Raw genomic sequence first — 23,256 nt, forward strand, 5'->3', positions numbered from 1 at the left:
AGCTCCCTCCCAGCATTCAGACCCTGTCCCCTGGCTCAGTTAATTTGGCTTGTGAGCCTTCCTAGAATAGCATTCCCCCTTTCTCTCTGCCAAACCACATCAGTAGAATACCTCAAAACTTAAATTCAAAATTAACCTCCTTCAGGAAGCCTTCCCATACTGATGATCACAACTCAGGATTTATAATTATTTGAAATGCTTTCTCCCTCCCACCCCAGCACAACCCCCTGAGGTTAATAGTGCAAATAATATTCTCATTGAAAAAACCAAACAAACCGGAACCTGAGTGAGATCATCTTTGTACTTTTATTTCCAGTGTCTGGCCCATAGTACTCCCTTTATAAATACTTGTTAATTGATTAACTAAAAGAGGTCACATAGCTGGTAACTATCAGAGCCAGGATCCAAACCCATGAATTTTGACTCCAAGAGTAGGTTTATTTTCCCTCTTCCTGCTGCCCAAGAATGATAGCCCTTACTTATATGGCACCTCATAAAATCCATTACCTATATCATCTCACTTAGCGTTATTCCCATTTTACAGATGAGGATACTAATGTTCGATTTTCTAAGACAACATAGATAGAAAGTGGTAGATTTGTGACTTGAAGTCAAGATTTTCTACCTTATTAATCCGGTGCTTTTTGCCCTGTAATATGCTGATTGACAAAGCTGTAACCAGCATAGGGAGGCTGGTGCTTTGCCACAGGGTATCAGCTCCATGGGAGTTGTGTCTTGGGAAACCTGTTCCACGTCCTTCATGGAAGATATCTGTGACAATCCTCCCACTTACCAAGAGGCAGCCTGAGCTCTTTCCCCCTCACCACAGGGTGGCTATCTTGCCTGAGGTCTGTTCTTCTGACTGAATTTGTCCAGTGTATCCCAAGCTTCAGTACAACTCTGCTGATTTTATACTGCTCTGTCCTTTTCAATCTTTTTAGCAATATCTTAACTTGCATGTACCTAGGTTAATTTCTCTTTAAAACAGATATCTCCTCTCTCTATGACATTTTTTTATACATCTTCAGTGTATTTAGAGGGCTTCCATCCCTCACTAGACTGTGAATCTCCCCCAATCGAATTCAAGTTCCTTGAGGTCCAGAATTGTTTTACTCTCTGTCTTTGTATCTTTAGGCTGAGCATTTATATCATTCTCCCCCAATCCATTTTCCTCACCACTCATTCCTTTTTCTTTTTAAATAAAAAGCTTGCTTTTCCCCCCAACCATTCTGTACATATGACAATCGTTTTAGCCATATTAGTGAAAGGGAGCAAAAATGTTGACTCATTTCAAACGACAGAAATTATCTGGTTCTTGCCTCAAACTTGTTTTTATGGTGAATTTCTGTTTCTGAGGAAGACCTAGTCATTCCTCCCATTGGGCCTTGCTTTACTCATGTCTAAACTTTTGTCTCAATTCTTACCTAGCCCTTACTCATTAAATGGGTGTGACCTGAGACAAAGTGAGATGGGGAAAGACCTTCATCTAGAAAGGCTGAGATCGTCCATTGCATGTTGGGTCATCACCAGTTGTCCTGACCTTTGTCTTGCCACTGGTCTCCAATGACTCTGGAGGAGTGGAGCTCTGTCTCACTCACATCTAGTTCATGTGCAAGTCAAGGCATCACTCTTGTGGTGTCCTCAGTCTTCTTTGAGAGTGAGAGATGAGCAACAACGATCTAGCACCAATCATTTTTCAGTCTTGTCTGACTTTTCATGACCCCATTGAGGGTTTTCTTGGCAGAGATCCTGGAGTAGTTTGCCATTTCCTTCTCCTGCTTATTCTGCAGATGAGGAAACTGAGGTAAACAGAAAGTTATACAGCTAGTAAGTGTATGAGGTTGGATTTGAACTCAGGTCTTCCTAAGCTCCTAAAGAAAAGTCTTCTTGACTCCAGGCCCAGCACTCTATCCTCTTCATCACCTATCTACCCCAAACTAGCATCAGCCAGCCTAGATTGCATATTACTGCCACATTCACTCCACACTTCCCTCAAACTGGTCTCCTTGCTGTTTTCTAAATTTGGCATTCTATATCCTACCTCCATGTCTTTGCACAGAGTGTTGCTCTCCCCATGGCTACATTATAATCCCTTCTTATTTACCTCTAGCTTCCTTCTAGGCTAAACTAAACTGATGTTCTTATGGAAAATCTTTCCTGATCGCCTTAGGTGTTAGTGCTTATTCCCACCTCAAATTATCATGTATATATTTATCTACTCAGTGTTGTATCCTTCTAGTAAGATAGAAGATCTCTGAGGTTAGGGACCACTTTTCATTTTATCTTTGCATCTCTTGCTCCTAGAATAGTGACTTAAACAATTTTTTTTTATTGTTAATTAGTTGCGTCTGACTCTTTGTGACTGTTTGGAGTTTTCCTGGCAAAGATACTAGAGTGGTTTGCCATTTCCCCATTCTAAATTATTTTACAGATGAGAAAACTGAGGCAAAAAGAGTTAACGGACTTGTCCAGGGTCACACAGCAAGCAAGTATCTGAGACTGGATTTGAACTCAGGTCTTCCTGATTCCAGGCCTGGAGCTCTATTCACTGTACCACCTAGATGTCCTTGACTTACACAAAGTAGATGCCACATAAATACTTGATGGATTGGATTAGATTAGACTGGATTTTAACTCTGAAACTCTGTGATTCTGTGACCTTGAGTAAATCATTTAATCTAGTTGAGCCTGTTTCCTCCTCTTTTAAATGAGAGGGTTGGAAAGATAATCTCAAAGATCCTTTCTAGCTCTTAATCCTATGATCCTATTGACCACACATCCCAGAAGCCTCCAGTCACACACTGGTTTTGACCAGCCCGTGAAACTGCTAGTCAACCTGACATTCTTCCAGATGACAGATGGTATTGAATCAGAAACTCCCCAGGAGACAAAGGGTTGGGGAAGAGGGAGCATAAGCCAGCTCCCCAGCTTGATCTCAGCTAGTCAGATCATTTCACTTCTAGTTGGGGATACAGCTGTGTCAAACTACAGTTCAGTAATGACATCACAGAGGTAGAGAAGGATGGGAGAGGGGCATCTAAGATGATCAGGCAGACGTAGCACCATTCACATGAGTATAGACTAAAAAGCTTTGGACATTTCAGTCTGAAAAGACAGAAACCAGAGGGAGATATGATCAAAGCCTATGAAATCATTAAAGGTATTTTGTTCACCAGATCTCTAAATAACAGAACTACAGGGCACCCCATGAAGCTTAAAGGAGATAACAACTTAACACAGCAGGAAATAAACATGGGGAACTTGTTGCCTCCAAGAGGTTGTTAGGGCTGAAGATGTAGCTGGAGTCAGAGATTGTTAGTGCTAGAGGGGACCTCACAGATAGGAGAAAGATTGGTTTAGGGACATTATGAGTGGGAGGCAGCTCAGTTAAATAATAATAAAATAAATAACTGACAATCATATAGCACTTTAAGGTTCGCAAAGTGCTTAATAGACAAAAATAACAATAATAATTATATAATGTTTATTATGTGCCAGGCACTTTGTAAAGCACTTTATAAATATTATCTCATTTTTTCCTCACAACAACCCTGGGAGACAGGTGTTATTATTATCCCCATTTGACTGTTAAGGAAGCTGTGGTTAAATGACTTGCCCATGATCACAAAGCTAATAAACATCTGAGGCTAGTTGTGAATTCAGGTCTTGGTGAGGTCTCTGTGAGAGCTAGAAAATGGAAACAGGGGGAGAGGATAAGATTTAAGATGAGTTTTGTGAACTATGGAGCAGGCATTCCAGAGGGCACAGTGGAAGAGATGGGCGGATCTGGAGAAGGACATTTGGAGAATAAGGTTGAAGGGGATGAGAGAAACAAGGAAGCAGGTAGGGGCTGGGGAATAGGGTTTGCATCATGACAGCTAGAGGTTTAAAGTCACTGGGATGGGGACAGGATGATGAGGTTCCTGGAATGAATTCAAGTAGAATATCAGTGTCTGGAGAGGGGATCATTGAGGGAGGCAGTTGATTGGACTGTCCAAGAATCTCTGTGGAGGTCCCATGTCCTAATGGGTGGAGATATTGAGTCCTGGCAGTTCTAAGAGGGTCACCTCAGAACAGGCAAACGTATGACCTAAGATAGTCCAGAAAGGATGGTCCTGCTAGCAATTAAAACCTATTGAAATGACACACTGAATGATCTGTCCCCAAATACCACTGCCTAGATTCCACAATTAGAGCTTCTTTTATTATTATAGGATCAACTGGGGACTAGAGAAGTGAAAAAGATGTAGAAGAGTCAAGTGTTCAGGAGGGAATAGAAGGTAAGAACAGGATCAAGAGGAACTTAGCCAATTTCATGCTTTTGTTCATCATGGATTAATTCAGAATATATTCCTAACCATTTGAAGGTAACTCTATGGAAGCTCCCTAGAAAGTTCTTATATAGAATGTCTCTTGGAATCATCGCTATCTGGGAGTTGAATCTTGAAGCCTTGAGGCTTGATCAGGTCCTGTGAATTGGAAAGGAAAGGTCTAAAGACAATAGATATTACAGCAAACAGCTTTTTCCCATCACCTGCTCCCTTGATTTGAGGCATTTGAAAGAGTATGCCCCTAAGCTTAGCCATATCTGGTGCAGGGCTAAAAATGCTTTGTCCCAAGATATTGAGATACAGTGGGTATACTTCCACTCTTCCTCTGGGAAGAAATGCTTCCTACCCTCCGTATCCTGACAGGCTAACTGCCATCCCCACAGCATGCTTTGTGGTCCTTTGCTGGCATGCATATTAGGCCAGGATCTCTTATGGTGGTACTCTTCTCAAAGGACTGGATCCTATGGGAGATAGATTTCCCCCTTTCTAAGCACAACTGCTCAGATCATCACCATTACTGCGACCACCTACCCTCACCATGCTCCAACCCTGACCGGAGCACCATCACTCTGGTTGGTTAGTTGATGCTTGAAGAGGACCAAAATGACATTACAATATTGGGATCAAGGTACAGTGTGTTTGATTGTGGCTGATCAGGTCACCACAAGCTTAGAAGGGTCTACCTCATATCAGACGCAAATAGTCCATATTTGAAGTGGAAATATCTCTAAATTTGTGCATCTCACATTTCTTTTAAGCTACTGCAATTCTGCTTTGGTCATAAAATAGTGTCTTCTTTGATGAAGGCATGCCATGCCGGGCCATCTTGTGCCAGTGTCTCCATGTCTCACAATAGATTCCAAAGTTCTTCAGAGAGATCCCAAGAGTGTCCTTGTTATCACTTCTGAACCTTCAATTTAGCAGGCAGCCTAATACTACTTTTCTTCCACACTTTTCTTCCAAGCCTCTCAAACACTGAGTTAACTCTGGAAATGCATGCATCAACCTCATCATTTATATCCACACCCCTGGAAAGTATACTGCCAAGGTAAATGAACTTATCCACAGCTTTCAATATTTCTCCATTTTCTGGTTCCACATACAGTTCCACATTTGGATGATGTAGTGCTGACTGGTAGAGAAACTCTGCTTTCTTGGTGTTAATTGTTAGGGCAAATTTAGCACAAGTGGAAGAGAATTCATCCATACTCTTGCATCTTAACCACAGAGTCTGCATTGAATGAACAATCATGTGCAAACAAAAAGTCACCCACTAACTCTCCCTCCACTTTAGTCTTGGCTTGTAGCCTTTTCAAGTTAAATAATTTACCTTTAGTGTAGTAACTGACCTTGCTGCTGCATTCATCTTTATTGAAGGCATCTGAAAACATCACTGACAACATCATGCTTTAAGCATGGGAGCAAACACACAGCTCTGCTTCACTCCACTGGTGACTGGAAAAGTGGGAGAGCACCATTCATTATTCAGTATTTGCACAAGCATGCCGTCATGAACCTAATGTACAGTATTGATGAACTTCTCCAGGCAATTAAATTTTGCCATGATCTGCCACAGCCCCTCATGGTTGACAGTGCCAAAGATGTTGGTCAGAGAGATGAATGTTGTGCACAGACCTCTGTCCTTCTCTCTGTTCTTTTTCTTGGAGATGTTGGGTAGCAAGCACTGTATCGACCATCCCTTGGTCCTTTTTGAAGCCACACTGGCTCTTGGGTAGAGGACTATTTTCTAGATGAAGGATCAGCCTGTTAAGGAGGACTCTGGCAAGAATCTTGCCATCAATGACTAAAAGGAGACCCTCTCCTCCCCACACACACACACACTGCGATTATCACAGGACAATCCATTTCCTTTTTCTTTAGAGAGATGGACAATAGAGGTATCCTTGTACTTCTGGGGGATAACCTCCTTTTGCCACATAACTGGGAAGATTTCAGTCAGCTTTTGTATGAGCGGTGAACCCCTTGGCTTGTAAATTTCAGCTGGAATAAAATTAGAACCAAGCATTTTGCCACATGAAAGTAAACTAGTAGCATTCAAAATCTCTTCTTCAATTGTCAGTTTGACTAGAGCAGGACTGACTTCAACCTGAGGTATATGGTCAATGACTTTAGCATTGACAGATGATAGTTTGTTGAGAATACTAGGAAGTTTTCAACACATCTCTCTAGGATTGAGTCCTTATCACTGATCCATGTGGCTACATCATCTCTAAGTAGTTAAGATTGACCCATAAATAGCCTTTGGGGCATCATAAAAATGCTTTGGATTGTGACCACAGATATAAAACTGAATTTCATCTGCCTTCTTACTGAGCCAAGATTCCTGTATCTTTTTAAGCTTTGCTTGCACCTTACTTTGATGGAATAAAGGACTGCCTTAGAGATGGACAAATTATCCTGCTGGTAAGCCTTGTGGAGTTCTCATTTTTTGATTAGCAACTTCTGAATTTCTTCATCATTTTTGTCAAATCAGTTGATGTTTGTGAGTGTTCTGGCCCAGATGAGTAAATGCAGTGTTGTGCGTCAGATCTCTGAAAGCTGCTCACTCCTTTTCTGCTCCACTCTTGCCAACCATGTGTTGGTCCCACTCTTCCTCCAAGTTAGCAGCAAAGTGTTCATACTCAGAGACACACTTTAATCTTTTGACCTTAAGTCTCCTTGTAGCCATCTTGACTTAGGGTCACTAATTTTGTTGAATTCAAATGTTATCTTGGAGAAGATAAGCTTATGATTGATCCAGCACTCTGCAACACATATCGCCTTTGTGACTCTCATATTCTGTCTTTCTTTTCCTTACAATTACATGGTCTATTAAAAGCCAATGTGTGCTGCAAAGGTATATCCATGAAGTTTTATTATATTTAGGTAAGCAGAAGACAGTGTTGGTGATGAGAAGATCATGAGATGCACAAGTCTTTCATAGTAAGTGACCATTGTTGCTGTTTCTGACTCCATCCCTCCCAAGGACTCCCTGCCATGTCTGATAGCCTGTGCCTACCCTGGCATTGAAATCATCCAGAATTACAAGCTTGTCCTCTTTAGGCACATTGATGAGGAGGGTCTCCAGTTCTACAAAAATTTTTTCTTTGACCTCATTAGGATTCATCATGTTGGGAGCATACTTAGTGATGATGATGGCATGGTACTTTCCTGCAAGAGTCAATCACCTTGTCATAAGACTGTTATTCACTCCTTTTGGGAAGCATACAAAACTGTTGACAAGCAGTTTTGATTTCAAGTCCTATGCCAGTTTCATGGTGTTTCCCTTCACCATGGCTGCTCCAGAAAAACATGTATTTAGCTCTGACTTTGGTAAGCTGGCTTTCATTTGCCAACCTTGTCTGACTTGGGGCTATTTAGATGTGATACCTGCTGAGTTCTCTTGAAACAAGAGCTGTTTGTCTTTCAGGTCTACTGAATTTCTTATTGTCCATAAGCATGTACACATTCCATGTACCAATGTTGAATAGAAGCATCTTTGCAAAAGTTTTTATTAATTTTTTTGACATACATACATTTGACATACATTTTTTTTGACATACATTTTGACCACAGGGTAGGATCCTTGCCTACCATGGTAAGCAGACCAGGATTAGGTTAGATAAAACAAACAATTTTTTCTTGCCCCTTCCTCACAGCAGGAGAAGAGCAGTGTGGTCCTTAAAAAAATAAAGGCTGCTCAGACACCTGGGAGCTGCCAAATCCCATTAATGCTTCAGTCTGGTAAGATGACCCTATGCTCCAGACCTCCTATGTGAAGGCTTTGATTATGGCTCCCTATGTACCTATACCTACTGTATTTTCACTTACCCATCACTACAGGACTTTGAGGTAGGTAAAAATGGGAGAATCATATGGATTATGTCTTTTGACTTGTACATAAATTGGATACAAGTGAGGCAGAGTTGCATAGAGTCATCAGCCTCACTCTCTTTTCTAGGTACTGTGGCAAGATGAAAGCCAAGACAACTGTCAATAACTTGGGATGCAGTGGAGGACATTGATGTCTTCAATGTCTGACCAAGCTCTAGGAACTCTACAGACCTGTTTCTCCCACTTTCATGGCCACAGGAATAAATTGTTCATATCTGTCCATTCCACCAGGGGAAGTTTTCACACTTGGGGTACACAACCCCCCTAACTCACCAACACTTTGAAGGCTTTTGATTACCCTCAAACTGGTTTAGTCTGTCTACTGAAATGGTTTGTCAGGGTGTGGCCACATTTTACAGACGGGAAAATTGAAGCCAAAAGAGGTTAGGTGCCTTGCTTAGGGTCATGCAGCAAGTAAATATTGAGGTGGGATTCAAATTCAGTTCTTGCTGACTTCGGATCCACTTTATCCACCTACTTGACCCTACAAAAACAAGACTTTGGGTCTCGCATGAAGTAAAGGTTAACATTTCAAATTCACCAAGCTAGGAGTGAGTTCCATTAGTCATTAAGAGGCAAGGATTTAACAGTAAACTCAGCAGGAATATCAATCAAATAAGATATTTGTAATGTACTTAGCATAGTGAGTGGCAAATAGTAGGCACATAACAAATCCTTGTTCTCCTTCCCCTTTATCCCATAGTGGTGGAATTAGAAAGCTACTTGAGATCATTCCCCCCAATTATTGTTGTCATTTTGCAGAGGAAGAAGCTCAATGAAACCCAAAGGAAGGAAGGGGACTTGCCTAAGATCATACAGACACAAAATGGCAGTTAATAGCTGAGCTGGGATGGAAACCCAGACCACTTGATTCCTTGTCCAGTACTCTTGGAGAACTTTAAATTCAGATAGGATAGGATGGCCAACCCTTTATTCCTTGGCATGTCCCCTCTTCCTGCCCTGCATCCCACCTACATCCTAGGCTAAATGATACCCTGAACCTGGTGGCTCTCACAGAGCAGGATAGAGATTTGACTAATTAAGGGGATATTAAAATGCTGAGCAGAGATACTCACTCACAGGTCAAAAAGCTTCACTATTCATGCAAATAAATCCATGAAGAGATTGAAGTGTAATTACTTTTTTTTAAACAGCAATATTTATTAAGATCTATTATTCCTTAGCTGAGTTACATTTAACTCAAATGGCTTCAAAGCAGTAGCTTGAAAATAGTAAATGCTCTGACTAATTAAATAATACAGCTAATTCCAATTACACAATTGACACCAACTGAGAGACAGGCAATGTCTGCGGAAACACAATTAATACGGTAAATGCCACTGCCATTCCTGATTTAATAGGACTGGACTCTTTGGAAAGAGTGCCCAAATCACAGTAATAGTAAGTGATCCTCTTGCCTGAGGGGGGACCAACTTGGAAGACATAGGTAGCTTCAGCTGCTAGTATATCTAGAAGGAGACAAGCTACAGGAGAAGGGGGAAATTTTTTTTTGGAATGTGACATAAAGAATTTTTAAGACAGTCTCTAGTTCAGGATCCATATGTATTCATAGGATTTAAAATTGAGAATCTACTCTGGTGGGTGGTAGTATTGGGACGTAACAAAGCCATGTAACCCAGCCCAGGCTCACTGGCTCAGCGCCTGATAGAAACTAGGCCAGAGCTAAAAGCAGTTAGATCATCATCAGATCAGCTCTTCACTGAGAATTGAAAACCTGCATCCCAATCTATGTCCTGCCATTGATGTGGCCTTGGTTTTCCCAGTGATCAATTACATTCCCTCTTACACAAGGAAATATGGGTCTTGGTGGAGGGGATGGTATTTGGGCCAGATCTATATAGATCAGATGAGATTCAAATAAAATAATATACGTAAATTGCTTTGTAGACCACAGCATGCTACGTACATGTGAACTATCAGGATTGTTGCTATTGTAATCGCGTGAGATAACCATTTGCAAGTGAACCTGAACATTGACCCAGAGGCAAACAAATGGATTGGCTCCAAAAAAAAGCCTGCATGAGTAATCCCATAAAATTTGGGCAGTCTTAGGCATTTATACAGAGCCTACTTTGTGCCAGGCACTGTGCTGATCACTTTGCAAATATTATCCCTTTTATCTTCACAATAACACTGAGAGGTAGGTGCCATTATTTTCTTCATTTTACAGATGAAGAAACTGAGACAGACAGAATTTCAGTAACTTGTCCAGGATCATACAACTAGTAAATATCTGGGGCTTGATTTGAATTTATATCTTCCTGACTCCAGCCCAGCCTCTATCCACTGCACTTCCTACCTGGGATTGGGGGGGGAGGAAGGGGAGGAAAGAGGGAGGAACAAACAAAAATGTGCTCTGGGCTAGAATGTCCATTGAATTCAATAAGAATTAAGGCCTAGAAAAGTTTGCAAGGAATGTGTAGGACATGGAGGATAGGAATACAGGAGGAGGTTAAAAAAGGGTGATGAACCAGATGATGGAGGGCTTTGATGTCAGACAAAGTAGACTAAATGTTATTCTGTAGGCAAGAGAGAGTCATTGAAGATTTCAGAAGAAAGGAGTAACATGTTCAGATCTATGTATGCATATATAAGAGAGACTATTCTGTAATGGTATGAAGGATGGATTGGAGAAGGACTGGGATTGCACTGAGAAGGTCTGGTAATAGTCTACTCTAAGAGTCAAAATTAGTCCTGGGTTGTAATGAATGGAGAATAGACTTAAGCATTAGGAAAACCCGGATTTGAGTCCCATTTCTGACCTGGTTTTCTGGTCCTGGGCAAGGATCATAACGCATTCCAATGCCTCAGGCAATTCTCTAAGATTTTAATTTCCAAAGTAGTTTCCAATCTGCTTGGACAAAGGGCTTCCAGTTCCCAATATCAATGAAATGATAGTTCCTCTAGAGCTAAGATGAGCATATTGAATGTGACAATAGAAAGAAGTTACAGGTATGAAAGATAATGGGGAAATAACTTGGTCACAGATTGTAGATAAAAGAACTTTGGTTCAATCCCTCAACTCCCTGGTTGAGAGCAAAAAATGGAGTTCCAGCTCACTCCACTTTCCCTCTAAATGTTTCAACTCCATGGAAAAGATGCCCTCTACATTCCCCTTCCTCTCCTTCTCTCAGTTTCTTTTTGTGTTGTCTTTTCCCATTAGATTGTAAGCTCCTTGAGGGTAGAGACTGGCTTTCTTTTTCTCATTTGTAGCCCCAGTACTTAGAACAGCGCCTGGAACATAGCTGTTGCTTAATAAATGTTTTTTGAATTGAATTAATTATTCTCTTGCTCCCCATTGAGACTTTCAGGCTCTTTCTCTCTATCATCATCATTTAGTAACTTCAACATATATAGATATTCTCTCAAATGCCCTAAGCTACTAGTTCCTCAACTTGCTTATTTCCCATTACCAACCCCTTTACTCTACCTCAGCTATACCCATCGAGATGGTCATACCCTGGATGTTGCCATCACCCACAAATGTTCCAGGTCTGTGTTTATGAGCTCTAAAGTTCCCTTATCTGACCACAGTCTGTTGTTATTTCCACATCTCCCTATGTTTTACAATCCCAAACTCTCTTCTGAGTCCTCATCATGACCTCCAATCCCATGAGCTCTTAGTTCTTTCCCAAGCCATTAACCCAGAACTGGCTACACTCTTCTTCTTCCTCCATTTTGACTTATTAGTGAACCAGTTTAACCCTGTACAGTCTTCTTCTCTTGAATCTCTTACCCCTTTATCCTAATGCCACTGATCCTGCCCTACTAACACAGCCTTGGATCACTCCCATTATCCTGTGCTTTTGCTCCTACTCACCTACTGCTAAACGAAGCTAGAGAAAGTCATTGGAATCATGCTGACTGGATCCACTATAAATTTGTTACATAATCTCAACTGGGCAAAAAATGCAGCAAGATAATCCTTTTACACCTCCCCAGTTGACTCACTATCCCCCTCTCCACAGCAGTCCATTCAAACCTTTCCATCTCTCCTCAAGTTTCCCATGGTCCTCTTCCTATACCCTCTCTGGTAAGAATCTAATCTTACATTTTACCAGAAATAATTGAGGTCATTAGTTGAGAGCTTCCTCTTCTACAACGTGCCTCATCTCACATGCCTTTTGCTACTCTCTTAGCCTTCACTCCTCTCTTGTATAATAAGGTGACCCTTCTCCATGTCAAGCAATACCATTTATATGTATGAGATCCCATTCCATCATCTTCCCAGAAGAAGACACCTTCTACTACTTCTACTCTCACTTATCTTTAGTCCTGTCTTCTGGATGCTTCCTACTGCCTACAAACATGCTCCCGTGTCTCCAGTCCTAAAAAAACCCTTACTTGACTCATCCACCCCTACTAGCTATATCTCTCATGCCTTTTGTGGCTCAATTCTTTGAAAAAACTATCTATAATAACTCTTCCTCTTCCTTTCCTCTCACTGTTTTCTTAACTCTACCATCTGGCTTCCAAACTCATCAATCAACTGAAATAGCTCGCGTTAAAGTTATTTATGATCTCTTGATTGTCAGATCCAATGGCTTTTTCTCTGTTTTCATCTTTCTTGACCTCTCTACAGCCTTTGATGGTGTTAATTACCCTCTTATTCTTATTACTCCTTTCTTTCTAGGTTTTTATGACATTTGGCTCTCCCGGTTCTTCTCCTTCTCCTCTCTATTTGACTGTTTCTTCTTAGTGTCCTTTGCTGGACCTTCATACAAGTCACACCTGCTAAATGTGGGTTTTCCACAGTTCCTAGGCCCTCTTCTCTTCTTTCTTTATGTTATTGGTAAGGGGCATGCACTTGGCATGCCCAGATCACCTAACATGGAGGCACCTTGCATCCTGTAATTCTTACTAGTGGATGAAGGGAACCTGCTTTGATGACTAATTAGCCAGAACACGTGATATCCTTAAGACTAGCTAGACTGAGACACTGTCTCTTTTCTGAATGTTTTTTACTTCTGTATTTAGAGGGTAAAGGTGACAGTTTGGCCACAATGCAGACACCATGAACTGAATTGAGAGGGAGGATACAGGACCTGGGGTCTCTGTTCTGCATTGTTTGTCTTTCTTAGTTTCAGGTGCCAGTGGTGATTCCCCCACTGAAACTGGAAGTTAGAGTCATGGAGACTTTGGAGCCAGGATTATAGGTAGAATGGTCCAGGAGGCCTAGAGAAACCAGGGTACCTGGGACTCAAGCCCAAGGGTGGACCATAGTTGGACTTGGAAATGGGGTTATGTGCTCTATAAGAACTGAGCTAATATATGAACCTTCTCCACCCCAGAGATTGAGGTAGTACAAAAGGGGAAGGATAGTTAAGCCCCATGTTTTGGGGAATAAATTTGTATATTGGTGGTTATGCTTTTTGAAGTAAATATTCCTTTGTAAAAGTGAATCTATTAGTAGGTAAATGGAATTGAGGCATAAGAAACTATCCCTACATTTGAGGGGATACTGTTTGTGGGGATTGGAGACATTTATAGAGAGTTTAGACACCACCAAGCCCCTTAAGAGAAGTATGGGTGAAAGATGAAGTATGTCCTACCTAACCTTCAGGCAGTGAGGACTGCGGTAGTCTGTGTTATCACGTTTTACTTGATGATCACATCAGCTCCCATTAATTATCATATTTATACTAATGATTCTTAAATTTCTTTATAAGGATAGCTAGGTGGTGCAGTAGATAGAATGTTGGGCCTTGAGTCAGAAAGACCTGAGTTCAAATATGACCTCAGACAATTACTCGCTGTGTGACCCTGGGCAAGTCACTTAACCCTGTTTGCCTCAGTTTCCTCATCTGTAAAATGAACTGGAGAAGGAAATGGCAAACCACTCCAGCATCTTTGCCAAGAAAACCCCAAATGGGGTCACAAAGAGACACAACTGAGCAACAATAGCAATCATCTCTCTCTTGAACTCTAGTCTTATACCTCCAACTTCCTACTGGATGTCTTGAATTAGATGTCCCACAGACAACTTAAATCTGTTCAAAATGGAATTTATTATCTGTCCTCCTAAACCAGGGAAACCAGCCTTTGATTGAACAAAGGGTCACACACGAGAACCTAGAGGGCCACATGTAGCCTCAAGGCCACTGGTTCCCCACCCCTGTGACTAAACCTTCCCCTCTTCCTTACTTCCCTATAGGTTACCACCATTCCTCCAGTCACCCACACTTACAACCTAAGTGTTATTTCTACACCCTCACTCTTTTAACTGTTATATCATTCAAATGCTATTGCGTTTACCTTCATAATATCTCTGGTGTGTGTCTCCTTCTCTCCTCTAACACGGCCACTTCCCTAGTACAGACCCTTATCACCTCATGTCTAGACTGTTGCAACAGCCTGCTGCTTGGTCTTCCTGCCATGAGACCCTCCCTGCTCTAGTCTATATGCTACTCAGCAGTCAGATGGATACTCCTGGCCTATAGGCCTGACCCCTATTCAATCATTCCCCTATTCAATACACTTCAGTGTCTATCACAACCAGGATGAAATATAAAATCATATGTCTGGCCTTGAAAATTCTGATAACATGGCCCATCCCTCACCTTTTCAATCTTCTCATATTTTACAGTCCCTCCCTTTAATCCAAAGTCACTAGTCATGCCTTTCTGTTCCTCACAAGGCACCCTGTCTCCTGAGTTGGACATCTTTACTGGCTGTCCCCCATGTCTAAAATTCTTTCCCTCTTCATCTTTGCCTCCTCTTCCCTGGCTTCCTTCAAGTACCCACAAAACTTTGCCTTCTGGAAGAAGCCTTTCTCAATCTTCTTAGCGCTAGTGCCTTCCCTCTGCTGTTTATCTCCAATTTAGCCTCTATATAAACTATTCATTTCCCTTCACACCAGGAATTCTTAACCTTTTTTTTGAGTCACGTATTCTGTTGAAAGTCTGGTAAAACCTATGGACTTCTCAGAGTAAATTTTTAAATATATAAATTAAAAGGCACAGGATTACAAAGGAAATAGTTATCAAAGCACATATTTTTAAAAACCCCAGGTTTACAGATCACAGGTTAAAAATCCCTGCTACCTATAGATATCTATATATCTCTATCTACCTGTATCTAATCTATAATTATATATCTTTATTTATAAATAGAGACACATATCTAGTTATAAATATCTTTATATAGTTAGACAGTAAGACATTTATTAAGGGCCTACTATGTGTACTGAAGGCTGAGGATTGGAAGAAAGGCCAAAGACTGTCCCTATTTTCAAGGAACCAGCAGTCTAATAGGAAGAAAACATGCAAATAAGATAGATATAAGATAAACTGAAGATAATTTACAGAAATATTTATAAATCTATGTCCTTATATTGCAAAGGTTCTTAATTTGGGCTTTCTAAACTTGGTTTAAAAATATTTTGGTTATATTTCAATTTAGATATAGATATAGTATATAAGTATATATAAGTATCTCTCTCTCCCATGTATCATTTATGTATCTCTCTCTATCTAGTTTCTTCATCTATCTGTTCCATCTATCATCTATTATCTCTCTACCATCCTATCTCTATTTGATCTATCATCCATCATCTATCTCTCCTATTCATCTATCTATATCTATCTATCGATATCTATCTATCGATATTCATTTGATCTATCATCTATCTATCTATCTCTCTGTCTGTCTATCTATCTATCTAGTGATAGCAGACATTCAGGATGATAAAATAGTACTGACCTTTCTATATAACCTGAAGATTTACAAAGTGCTTTCCTCACAATGATTCTGATGTAGGTAAGTATTAGTTTGATTATCCTAATTTTATCAGTTTTCTAGGTGAGGAAACTGAGGATCAGAGAGTTAATGGGTCTTGAAAGTTCATGAAGCCAGTAAGGATCAGAGGCAGAATTTGCCATCCCTTGGTCCTCAGGCCCAGTCCTTTACTTCTCAATGGACTATTAAACTGAGTTTGTATATTTCTAGCTGTTCACTTAGGAGGCTCAAATTTCATGGACTGGTAGATTTAGGAGTAATTGTCTTTCCTGTTCTGAAATATCTCCATGGAAGTAAAAATTCCATAGCCCATCCTGGAGCCCACTTCAGAATTCCTGCCTTTTTTGGAATAAAGTTTTTCTTCACATCTAACTCAAGTTTCCCTTGCTCTGGATTATGGCACTGCGGTTGGCAGAGGAAGCCCCCATTGTTCTTGGGTGAGAAGATGGGCTCATTTTACCTCCATCTTTACCTCCCAAGTCCCAGGTATCACTGCATACCTTCCTTGAGAGGGGGCCTCTCCATGGTAACTGCTGAGGCTGTGATGTCAATGAACTCCTTAAAAATTTGCTTTGGAAAAAAGAACATGAATTTGCCAGAAACTCTGAACCCAGGCGTTGAGCAGAGCACCCCTCCCTGGGGCTGGATGTGGAGTCAGGAAAGATAAGAACAGAGCCGTCATTCTTCGGAAGCCTGGGATGATAATAGGTTTTTTGCCTCCCCATAGTTGGAAAGGTGTTAATCTAGTGACTCATGAGCTCCAAATAAAAAAGAAAAACAGCTGAAAATGAAACTACATTATATTTTCTGGTTTCTCTATAGAGCTTAGCAGAGCCTTTTAGTTTGGTTGGGAAGATTTGGACCTTAACTTGATGTAGCCAGGTGGAGCAGTGGATAGTGCAGGGCGTGGAATCAGGAAGAGTCCTCTTCCTGAGTTCAAATCTGGCCTCAGACACTTACTAGCTGTGTGACCCTGGGCAAGTCAGTTTCCTCATCTCTTGCACGAGCTGGAATAGGGAAATGGCAAACCACTCCAGTATATTTGCCAAGAAAACCGCAAATGGGGTCATGAAGAGTCAGACACAACTGAACCACAACAAACAACAACAAAAGGTGAAGCTAAACTTTAACTCTGGTAACTAGAGATTCAGTCTGCAAGATCAGCCACCTTTTGATGAGTCCCCCTTCCTCAAGCCAAACCTTCCCCACCCAACTTTCTATAGTCAAGAGGGCATTAATCTTAATATTCATCTCAAGGGAAAACAGCAAAAACAGGCCCAGAACAGGGCAAGGGGATTGACAAAGGAGCCAGTCTGCAGGTGGAAGTTCTCATTGAGAGACAACCAGGATAGAAGGGAACTTACAATATGTCAATAGGCTTGAGAGTATGCCTGTATTAGTACATGGAAGTGAATGAGAGAACATGTTGGTTCACATATGTGTACACACATGTGCATGGGTGCTAGTGTGGGTACATATGAGTATACATGTGCTAGTGAATGAGCAGATATATGCATGCATGTGTATGGATTTATGTATGTAAATGTGGTTAGTGGGTAGGATAGGTATGTACATACGCAGTGTTATGTGTGATACATTATGTGCATGTGTGTTAATGAGGGGCATACTGCAAATCTATTTTTTTTTTTTGAGGCAGTTGCAGCTAGGTGACTTACCCAAAGTCACACAACTTGTCAGTGTCTCAGTCTAGATTTGAACTCAGGTCCTCTTGGTTCCAGGGCTGGTGCTGTATCCACTATACCACCTAGCTGTCCCTCATGCAGCAATTCTTTAATGGATATATGATCTTATGCACCGCGTCCTCCTCTCTCCAGTGGTACAAAGCAAGACCTATCCATGTGCTCTTATCTTGTACTATCTTTGTTTATGTTCACCAACAATCTGCCACAGAGGATGGCTCCCACGTCCTAGAGGCCTTCTTCTAGGCTTCCTAATATTCCCTGGGTACCAGTGCAGCATCTGGGTTGTGTCTGCCTGTTATCCTCCCCCTGGGGATGTGCCAGGACCAATTCCTTTCTAATTCTCCTTCTCCTGGTTGGTGTCGCCTGTCCGTTCTTATGTGTACAAGACACTGCGAGTGGGGGAATGCAGCCTGTTCACTCCCACCTCCTGCCTCCCTGTTGCCCTTTACATCACCCACAGTTTGGATTCCTTAGCAATTGTGATTTTTCATTATTTGCAGTCATGTGGTATCACCAGAAGAATATTGGTGCTAAAAAGATTGTATATGTATGTATGTATGCATGTGTGTTGGGATGCAGCTTGGGAGTGTTAAAAATAAAACCAACAACAGTGACATTTCTCAAATGAAATAGCCTGCATGACTGTGTCTATGTGCACCTGTAACTACACAGGTGTGCTAAATGAGTATATAGTTTTGTGTATACACATCCATCCATGTGCACTTGGGAGGAGAGCCTGCATTCATCACTGCCTGAGAACTTCAGGCAGACAAAAGCCCCCCTCCTGCTTTCTCCATTTCCTTTGAGATCTTTACAGATCCCTGCTTTATTTCATCAGCTTTGCATCCTTAGCACAACACAAGTCTTAGACTGTGTCATCTGTTCTGAGCCAGATGGCTATTTCTGGAGTGGTACTCAACAACATCCTTCTCTGAACCCCAGAGACAATCTGATGTTGGTATGTCTCCCTTAATTCCCTGAAAAGGAACGAGACAAGCAGGGACCTCTCTCTGCCTAGATGGAAGGAGTAGGGTGGTTACTAGGCCAGAGACAGGCCAGACCCATAATCCATTTCTCTTTTGCCTGTGCCAGTGATTTTAACACAGATACACTTTAATGAGCAAGCCTGGATTGGCTTGGATGATGCATTCAGATAAAATATCAGATTGTCCTAGGGTGGGCCTTAAGTCCACAGTAGCCCAGCTTGTCCCCAGAACTGTTAATTTTGATTTAGGGGAAATGGAAGATATTCCTAAGTTATTCCTTCCCTGGCCCTGAAATAAAAAGGTACCTAAATCCCTAGGCTCCTGAAGCAGTTGGATATCCCTGTAACGGTCTGCCTGGGTCAGAAGGAGTGGAGGGAGTCCTGGAAGCAGGTTTTCCTTTTCTCTGGCAGTGTCTGCTCTGAATCACTGTCCTTCAAGTCTCCCTCCTCCCCTTCCCTGTGATCTCCATTAGTTTCCTTAAGGCTCATAATCCTGCAGGCAATTCCATTGTCTCTCAATTCTAATTTCCTTTTGTCCCAAGGGACAAATCAACAGATCTAAAATAAAGAAGTGGAGGCAGGGCCTAAAATATATTAATTAGGGGAGTACTAAAGAGGTGATAAAAACATTCTTTTACTGCCAACGCCTTTTAAAAACCCTACTGTCCTTCCCACCCACCTATTTTCTACTTTTTCTACCCTTTTCTACTCCTACCTAATGGTTGCCAGTTGAAGAGGTAGGAGGAAGCTTGAAGCCTCCACCTTGATTCTGGGATATGAGTGGAGCTGTGATCTCAGGGAAATGGGAACTCTATCACTGGTACAGACTGTACCCCATCCTTTTGATACTGTGTAATTCTTGCACATGTCTTCTAGTGAATTCTCCATAGAGAATCTACTCACCTTGCTAGAGGATTTCCTTTTCCTTCCTTCCTTCCTTCCTTCCAAAGAAAGCTGAACTTTGAGTCAAGGGATTTGGAATCCAAATCTCAATTCTGCCACTTACCTTTTTGGATCTGTAAAATAAGTGAGTTGGTCAGGATGACCTTTAGGGAAACTTGCCCCTTAAAATCTATGATCTTATTGCTTATTGAACAAAATGCATTGGTTGCCACCATAGCTGAGGTAGGTAGGGCAGAGTTATCATCATTTTCTTTGCTCCCTTTCATGAATTTCTAAGGGGAGTGGCGGGAGATATTGACAGGAGAAGAAGGCTAACTCGAGTCAGTCATTAGTTCTCCAGAGACAGGCATCTCTGCAGGAGGGACAGAGTCAAAGTTAGATCATCAAGGGATGGTGATGAGACTAGCAGACCTGCCTGCTGTTCCAACCCAGCTGTTGTGAACAGCAGACATTACCAGAAGGAGCTCTACCTCATTCTGGCTCACCCACTCAGATCGATTTTGCAGTCAGATTGTTCTTTGTCAAGTGTTGTTTCTTGGAACAGGGCAAGGAGGCTAAGTTTTTCTAAACTTCAGTTGGTTACTTGTAATAATCCAATTTGCTGCCTTCCTACTAAGAATGGAAGGGGAGGAGTGAAGAAGAAGGGAATGGGGAGAAAGAAGGAAGTTGTGTGCTAAGTCCTTAAGTCACTTGTAGATCTGTTACTTGGAAGTCTGGGTTGGAGATTTTTTTCTTCTCTATGGTTTCTCCCATTGAATAGGTCTAGGGCATTGGCTGAGCTGTGAGGCTAAGGCTGGCCTTCTAGGTCTATGGTTCTATGGTAGAATGATAATGGAAATGACTTATCTCTATAGCTTGAAGCCTAGAAAGCCAGTTGATGTGGCCTCTACTTTTAGGGCTCCAGGACCCATATGAACAGGATATAGCAATAGATCTTTCTAAAATTTCTCCTTCAAATGAGTCATCACTCTAGCAACACACATACTCAGGTCAGTTTTTCTGAGTTCAGTGACTGCAATAATGATAAGAGTGATGATAATGCCATTATTTTGACAATATTTTTTGGTTTGCAGCAATCCATTTTGTCATTGATAAAACCAAAGTTGAATGAGATTAAGTGACTTGATCCAGGGCAAAGAACATTTGGATTCTCAACTTGAAAGTCACCTGCCAACTTTGTGACCTAAGGTAAATCATTTTATCTCCCTGGGTCTGTTCCCTTGTCCATAAAATAAATAGGCTGGACTAGATGAAATCTGGAGTCATTTCCATTTCTAGATCTAGGATCCTATGAACCTATGAAATAGAAAGAGTCAAAGGACGTAGGTTCAAATACTGCCTTCCAATCCTGGCTTATTAACTTAGCTTCTCTTGGTCTCAACTTGCTTATTTCTTAAAGAAAGAATGTGTGTTTGTGTGTGTGTGTGTGCATGCATGTGCACATGAGTGTGTTGGATGATAGTTTCTAAGGTGTCTTCCAGCTGTAGTTCTATGATCCTCTTTACTTGTCTAACATCACTTTGGAAGGAAGTCCGATTTCAGACTGACTCTGCTTTTTTTTTTTTTTTAACAGATATGGTAGTGAATCTCTTTAATCATAGGAAAGCAAGGCAGCTTCATAAACAATAAAATAAAATACATATAAACAAAAAACCTAAACATTTGATTCTCTGAAAACCATTTAATAATACAATAAATGATATATGCTGTTTTCCATTTGAGGAGCCAATTTTCATTTGCAACACCTTTGAAAACTTAAATTTTTACTTGCTGCAGCTCGGAGGAGAGATCATAGGCTGTGAAATTTCAAAAGTCCTCACAATGTCCTTCCAATCTTGATAACTCAGTGATATAATATCTTGGTGCCTGATTTGAGTACCTTGTTCATTTTCCTCATTACCCTGAGCTATGGGCTCTATTATTGGCAATTTGTCTTGGTCAAGCCTTATTCTTGCAAAACCATCCCTTACAATGAAGGAAACATGGAAAATATTTTCCACAGTTCGGGCAAAAGAATTTGGATCAATCACAAAGTCGAAGAAGGATATAGGAGTCTCAGGCTCTTCTCTAAAATAAGTCTGCAGTAATCCCAGGACCCTTTCCACCTCTTTTTCTGTAGCCTCTTGCGGGGACTCCTCCATTTTTTTCAACTTGGCAGGCATGGCCCTTTCTTCTCTTTTCTTAACTTTTCTTCTCCGACATTTATTCCGTTGCTTTGGCACAGGAGGATCAGTGTTGAATGAACCAAACAAAAAGTGGAATGTTGGAGAGCACCTTAAGAATTTTATTGATGTTACCCCGACTCTGAGCCAGGAATCTTGACGTAAGAATCCAACAAGAAGAGTTTCTTCCTCACTATCACTTTCTTGTGCTTCCAGACGATTTAGACTCATATACTTCAGCAAATCTTCAGTATATGATGTTGGATCAAATACGACCATATCAGAATGCAACTGATTGGCTTTTTCTTTACCCAAGTCTGAAGCCAAAACAAGAAACTGGGCATCGAGGGCTGCTTCTCTTGCTTGGGACACTCTGTGAAACAGCTGGTTGGCTTGTTCAAGCGCATCTGTTAATTTGTTGCTTTTTGAACTCAACATATCTTCGCGTCGCCGCTGCACGTGGTGGATGAGCTCGCGGTACTGAAGGCGGATCAGGCGCCGCTTGCTGTCATCGCCCTTCGCCTCGAAGCTCGGTCCTGAGCCTCCCGGGGCTGGGCAGGGCTCATCGTCCGCCGCCTCGCCAGTGCCTCGGTCGTTGATGCCCTGGCTTTGCTGCGGGGTCCCACAGCCGCTCACTTCTGGCGGGGCGGGCGGGAGACAGTCCCGCTGCCGGCTGGTGGCCGCCCGGGCCGGGCCCGGGCTGTGGTTCCCCAGCATGGCCCTAGACCCGCACTGACTCCACGAAGAAGGGTAACTTAGCAACCTTCGAGGGGAAGGGGGAGGAGAGAAAGATGTGTTGCTGCGCCTGCGCAGAATCCCCCAGGCCTGACTGCTGTCTACTGCCCCACACAACTGTCTTATCACAGACAATATCGATCATAGCACACAAGTATTGATAAGTTAGGTTATCAACATGCCTAGGATTTGGGATACAGCTTTGGAGACAGTTCTCAACAGTTTCTTCACTGATCATATAAAATCATCCCCTTCGTAGTTCAACTCTTGCCCCATCTTGGTCCTCATCTCCACGTGGGCCATCTCCTAGGTGCTGAAGCAATGTCCTCACCTCTTTTCCTTATCCCAATCTTCTTCTTTAGCTCTCTTCTTGGCTGCTTCCTCCTGTCTTCCAGCTTTGGTTCCCCATGCTCGGGGGTATTGCCATTATCCTCTAGATAAAGAGGGCCATCCAGTGTTACTGGGCCTCTTGGGATAAGGGGAGGAGATATTTCTTTTCAGAGCTGGAACATCTCATTTACCCTGGGACAGTTGGAGGCATTCTTACAACATAAGTTACGCTGGAACATCATAGTCTCACTGGAAATAACTCACCCTCATGTACACAGAGTGTGTGGGGATGCTGTGTCACAAGTACATGAAGTCTAGAGGTGCAGGAAGTGACTACCAGGAGTACTCACAATTGTACTTTTGATTCATTGCAAGGGTACACGGAATCAGCCAATCACCATGGTGGAGTCATTCCTGGCTACAGGATTTCCAACTCTGGGGCATACAAGTGACTG

At 41.8% G+C, this 23,256-nt stretch overlaps 1 long non-coding RNA gene and 1 pseudogene across 1 annotated transcript in view; one reads left to right on the forward strand and one right to left on the reverse strand.

Annotated features, from left to right (window-relative positions):
- LOC140508920 (uncharacterized) overlaps window positions 1–8,174 on the forward strand; it is a 34,134-nt gene extending 25,960 nt beyond the window's left edge. The window contains exons 2-4 of the long non-coding RNA XR_011968530.1: window positions 4,215–4,280; window positions 7,218–7,274; window positions 7,991–8,174. This is a non-coding gene — a long non-coding RNA (uncharacterized lncRNA). The remainder of the gene's footprint in view (window positions 1–4,214; window positions 4,281–7,217; window positions 7,275–7,990) is intronic.
- Window positions 8,175–21,241: 13,067 nt separating this feature from the next.
- Window positions 21,242–22,492, reverse strand: LOC140508921 (non-structural maintenance of chromosomes element 4 homolog A pseudogene; annotated as a pseudogene).
- Between the last annotated feature and the right edge of the window lie 764 nt (window positions 22,493–23,256).

The sequence above is a fragment of the Notamacropus eugenii genome, chromosome 5 (assembly GCF_028372415.1).
Source record: "Notamacropus eugenii isolate mMacEug1 chromosome 5, mMacEug1.pri_v2, whole genome shotgun sequence".
In the NCBI taxonomy this organism is placed as follows: domain Eukaryota; kingdom Metazoa; phylum Chordata; class Mammalia; order Diprotodontia; family Macropodidae; genus Notamacropus; species Notamacropus eugenii.